This window comes from Pinus tabuliformis, chromosome X (genome assembly GCF_031772625.1).
Source record: "Pinus tabuliformis cultivar Carrire ecotype Pingquan chromosome X, CPIR1, whole genome shotgun sequence".
NCBI classification, from domain to species: domain Eukaryota; kingdom Viridiplantae; phylum Streptophyta; class Pinopsida; order Pinales; family Pinaceae; genus Pinus; species Pinus tabuliformis.
The window spans coordinates 32,223,904-32,229,958 of record NC_142308.1 but is presented as its reverse complement, the minus strand read 5'-3'; positions in this window follow the sequence as shown (position 1 = coordinate 32,229,958).

Sequence of the window (6,055 nt, the reverse complement as noted above, 5' to 3'; positions counted from 1 at the left end):
GCGCTCCAGCAGGAGGCGGTCCTTCAAGTACAAAGGGCCATCCCTCTGCGTTTGAAGACCCAGACCAATTCGAGTGCCGCATTGTTGAAGAACAGCTTCCAACCTCACATGAAGATTGAACAGGTCTGCGCCTTTTGGTTTTGGTCAGCTGCTGAAGGAAGTCGCTCACTCCCCTCCGGATACTTAGTCATTTCATGTTTTTAAGCTCCCAGAATCAGGTCTTTTTCCACTTTTTACTTGTCGGTTTCCCCTACGTGGGCAACATTCTCTTGTATGTTGGTCACTGTTTAGGTGCATGCTGTTTATAGGTCAGATTTTGGTCAATGTCTTGGTCAGATTTTGGTCACTGTCTTGGTACTGAGTTTAAGGTTTTTAGATATGTCAAGTCCTGAAGCAAGTCATTATGCAGGTCCTCTGGTCAGTTCATCAAGCGATTTTTTGTAAGCATGCCATCTCTTGGGCTAGAATTCTCGAGGCATCTGCCTCTCTGTAATCATATTTTTGTATCAATATACGAGTAGACCAATTCAGATAAAAAAAAATAAAAAATAAAAAATAAAATTAATAATTAAATAATAATAAATAATAAGCATAACTAAATAATAATAAATAATTAGTAAATAATAATAATTAGATGAAGGTAGAGATTCATAATGTTTTTACACGCTTTTAGGTTTTATTATTATTAATTAATTAATTATAATAATTATTTAATTTTTAAATAATATTTATTTAATAATAATAATTATAATAATAAATATTTATTTATTTAATGTCCATATTAATTTTAGTGGGTGTTAATCATCATTATTATAATAATTAATCAATAATTGTTAATAAATAATAATAAATAAATAATAATAATAATAATTAAATAACAGTTTTACATGTTTTATTATTATTATTATTAATTATTATTTATTTATATTAATTATAATAATTATCGCCGTAGTCTAAACAAACTGCTTTTTAACCTTGAAAATAATGGAAATTATGGCCATATTTTGATAAAATTCGGCAGGAATTTTTGTAAATCCAAGTTATAGCTATTAAATTTCAATATTTTGGGTGGTCTAGAGGCTTTTGATGGCGTTGAATCCATTTCCACCATAAAAATCATGATTCAAACACCGCTACTACAAGATTTTTTTATTTTTTTGCCCCGGATTCCGACCACTTTTGGTCGTCCGGGCAATTCCTATGCCTCCATAGACGACTCTATAATTATCAATAACTATTTATTATTAATAATTATTATTCAATAAAATTACGCTTTATTATATACGTAATTACGCCCATATTATAGCACCATTTACCACTCTTGGTAGATCTGATGCTCTGATTATGGCCTAGGGCAACCCTTCCTTCCAGACTTGGTCCAAAATCTAAAAAAAATGGTTTTATTCCCTATACGCTACTTTTCCATGTTATAAAAGCGTGTACACACAGGTCATCATATACCCAACCCACGTACATGTGTTAAAATACTTAAAAAAAAAATCCTTAATTTTGGGCGGAGTTCATGGGTTTTACTGTTACTCACCTCCTATAGCCCGTGGCCCAACTGTTTCCCAACTGAAAAAACTAATTTGGAGAAGTATAAATAAACCTCCATGGGAAGGACTTAAGGGAGAAGATATGAGATATTGATACTATAGTGAGATTATCCCTGATCGAGTCTAATGAAATCCCTATGCCTCCTACACTCCCCAAAGATTTAGGAAACCCTTGTTTCCTTGTTGGCGATATCCTTCATCTTTCTTGAGATATCCTTGTATTGGTGATGGAGGAAGATTGCTGAGGCTGTGAAAGGACAAATCTGGAGGACGGTTCCTCTTGGAGCTGGAGAAAGACTCAGGTCGTATTTCTCCACTTTACTTGTAACTTACTTCAATAAAGAAATGATGTTCTGTTCTTGATATTAAATGTGTTTATGCATTGATTTATATTGTAATTTGTTTATGAATCTTATATTAATGTATAATTGTTCATTCATTTATATTATCTAAAGTTAATATCATGAACATGCTTTATGTTTCTACTGCTGTATATGTTTCATTTGAATAATTTTCAGGTTTCAAAGACATCAGGAGAAGCTGAGGGTTTGCACCCTGCGAGATCTACCCAAACATAGGACCTCCGGGTAAGGACACTCCTGTACAGTTTAGTAGAATAAGCATTTAGGTTGTTTGCCTGAGCATTTATTACTGGTGTTTTCCATTCGCTCTGTTGGGGTTTTCAACCCAAGACCCTAGGGTGATCTCACCCACAACAGAATTGGCGACTCCGCTGGGGATAACATTCTTGTTATTCCTGGTTTGGGTTGTTTGTTCTCAATCAAGGTTCATTTTCTTGATTGATTTCTTTTACAATGTTGTTTGATTCATTAGTGTCCCCAGGTTTGATCTTCTTGATCAGACCGTGATTTTTGTTTTTTCTTAATTGAGCTTTGTATACGCTATTTTCTTGGATTACAGTCGCGTATAACTGTAGGTTTCGTCAAGTAGACTCATGTATATGTGAGTTTCTTGTATTAGAAACGCCTGTGCACTCTTTGGTGTCTTTACACGATCGCATATACAATTTTTTGAATTGTTTTTTCAAATCTCTTTACCTAGTTAGGTCTCCTGCCTAGTGATTTATGTTGTTGTATGGTCATCTACTGTCTGGAGAACTCAGTTTTCTTGCAAGCTTTCTTTTTCAAAATATCCTTCTCACTGAAAAGCCTAGTTGGCCTAGGATTGCTTCTTAAGCAAGATTGTGGTTTGTGTCTTGGGTTCAAGACTTTTTTTTGAAGTTCTTGGATGTTCTGTTTTTCCAGAACAAGAAATTGATTTCGATTTCATTTGCAACCCAGATTCCAAGTTGCCATGTTTTGCTTTTCCTTGTTTGATTGGCCTTGTTGCTTTTCGAAGCTTTTCTAGAGTCTTTTTGGAAATTTTGAAAGTTTTTCTTTCTTGACATTTTTGTCGGTTTGGTAAAGTTTTTTTTACTGATATTTGGATCAGTTTGTGTGAGTTTGTAGCCTTTCTTGTTTCAAGTTTCATTTACTAATGAGTTTTATAACTTGAAAGATATCAAGACACTTTGTGCTTCTTTTTTAATCTTTCGAATTTAGTAGTTCTTTTTGTGACCTCAAAAGTTGCTTTACTTTCCTTGAAAGAAAAAGATAAAAATATAACTTTGCTTTTCTTTTTCCAAGCTTTTGGTTTTCGGTTTCTTTTGTTTTGTTGTTGTTGAGCAATTGTGATCTTGTTCAATTCATTTTTCTTGGCTTTGAGGGAAATTTGTTATTGAATTTTTGCCCTCTTTACTTTCAAGTTGGCTTGTTGATCTTGTAAGGAAACACATTTTCTTCTTGTATGAGAATCCATGAACTATCATTATAGTTTGCATTGCAGGCATTTTAGTCTTTTTGTTAGCTTTTGAGTGTGTGGAGTGTGTTTTCTGGAAAAAGAAAAATTTGCTTGTCCAAGTTTATTCGTAGAACTCTATAGAAATCCATTTTCATTGAAGAAAATAATTGCATTTGCATGTAGCTAAGTTTCTATTGGTTTCTATTGCATCAAAACATCATTAGTTTCACTCTCATTTTTACCCATGACTTAAAGAACAGCCCTATAAAATCAAAATTTTTAATAAAATGAACTAGAACTTTTATTTTTGTCATTAACAAACATCAACAAGTTTAGGTTCATTAGGGCCTTAGAATAGGTGAGTGGAGAGTTAACTCTCCAAGGCTACTCAAATTATCAAACATAGAAGTTGAATAACGAGCGAAATCCAATATCGTTAGAAAGATCGAGAAAGCTCTGTCACTGGGAATTAAACACAAGGGAGAGTGAAGACAAGGAAGAGAGACACCCCCTCTCCTACTTGTTGGATCCCGCCTCATGACTATTCTGCCCGACTTTTGATAGGAATTGGTGCACATAGTTTCCTTTCCTAGGGATCTCATAGGTGGTTGCGGAGGGAATCCTGTGGCACCTGAGGCTGACGTTGCATCACGTTCAACAGTACTTCTAGAGGGTACCCTTGCGAAGCTTGGGTGCTTGCACTGGCAAAGGCTATTGTCTAGAGGTCAACGTAATTGCTTCTGATACCTTCGCTAGTAGGCCTGGGGCGTAATTACCCCAGACTATTTTCGGAAGGCCCTTGATTTTCGCTTTCTTGTATTTTGGTGTCTGGTCCTCATCACCCAGAGCAGAAATACTTGGAAGTTGCTTGATTGGTTGCATCTTTAGGGACTTTATAGTCGAGTTCTCTTTGCTCTTTGTATTTATTTGGCTTTAGGTGGACTTGTCTTGTCACTTTTGGACTTTAGACTCTGAGTGACTGACCTACCACTCCACCAATCTTGAAAGGATTTTGATCTTTCTTTTGAAAGTTGTGGAGTTGCCTCCTCAAGGGAAAAGGTTTTGATTGTGCATCTCTCTTCCTTGGAAAGTCATTTGTACATTCCCGCAAGGGAAAGATTTGCGAATAAGTTTGGTATGGCCACTATTCCGGTGGAGACAAACCAAGGTACCCTTCCAAAAGGGGATCCTTGTGCTTTTCCTTTCTTTGGAAACATTGGTACCCCCTTGATGGCCACTTTGAATATTCCTGGATTGAATGTTGGACTACCAGTTTGGTTGTGGTCCACTCTGAATATTCCTGATGTTCTTGAAGCTTCTAAGATGCACGCTTTATTTAAAGGGAATCATTCATCTTCTTTCAAAGAGAAATATGGGATTCTTCTTCCTCCTCCCTCTTGTAATAAGAGATCTAAAAAGAGGAGAAAGAGGAAGACGAATAAGAATAATAATTCTATCCATTCATGACCAACCTCATCTAGTCATGTTGGAGATGAGCCTTCAGTCGTTGAAAGTCATGCTGGGGGTAAAAGTCTGGTCACTGCAAGTTATACTAACTATCACTAGTACAAAATGATAGATTAGTGACTACGTGACTAAAAACATTAGTCACCACAAGTATTTCAAGTGAATTACTACTAAATTTGAGCAATTTTAAGTGACCGAACTAAAAATGACTAACTTAAACGACTAATTTAGTTTAGGGATAAAATATATGACTAGATATTGAGTGACTAACTTAAATGACTAATTTAATCTAGGACTAAAATATATGACTAGATAATAAGTGACAAAATAAAAAATGATTAACGTAAATTAAAAATGATTAGCACTTTACTTGTAAGGACACAATATCATATTTTTACTTGTTAATGTTGGATTTAACAGATCTAGGTAACATATCTATGACATAGTAAACACTCTTAAGCTTCACATGAGTACATGAATGCATGGAACACCTTGATATTTAAGTTCTTTATAAATAATTGTGAAAAGGGTTTACAAATTTGCATCATGGTCAAATTTTGCTCTTGATACATTTATTTCTTACAATTTTGAAAAAATTTGACATTTTAACCACAACCTTACGCAAATCAATGCATGGGAACGTGAAATGACTTAGTTCATAAGGCTAACAATTTATTATTTTTTAGATTGTCTTGATGCTTTACTTGTCTGCCCTTTTGTAGATGTATGATCACTTTATAATTTAAAATGCCACATCCTAACACACATAATGAGATAGTGATTGAAGCCCAATAGTGCCACTATTGGTGCACTCTTCACACAATTTAGAAAACGCACCCAATTCTTAAATATTTGATGTTGACATATGGAATTTCTTATTGTTTAGGGGTTCTTTAAAACTTACATTGTTTTCTAGTCTTAATAGTAATTTTTTCTAAATACATAGTGGTTATTGTGCTCACACGCTAATGGTATTGCTCATGGTTCAATAGTTGTAATTACACACTTTGGAATGTTACAAATGCATTGTTTGGGTCATAATTCTATTGTTACAAACTGGCCAACTATAAATGGTGATAAATTGATGATAAATGGATGACATTTGAATGTTACAAATGTGTAAGTAGCCCACATTCAACTTTGTTTTCTTCATTGTCCTTAGTAACAACCACATGTTTGAATATTTCCTTTATTTATCATCGCAAGCACATAACTCTTTGTTGTCCCAAACA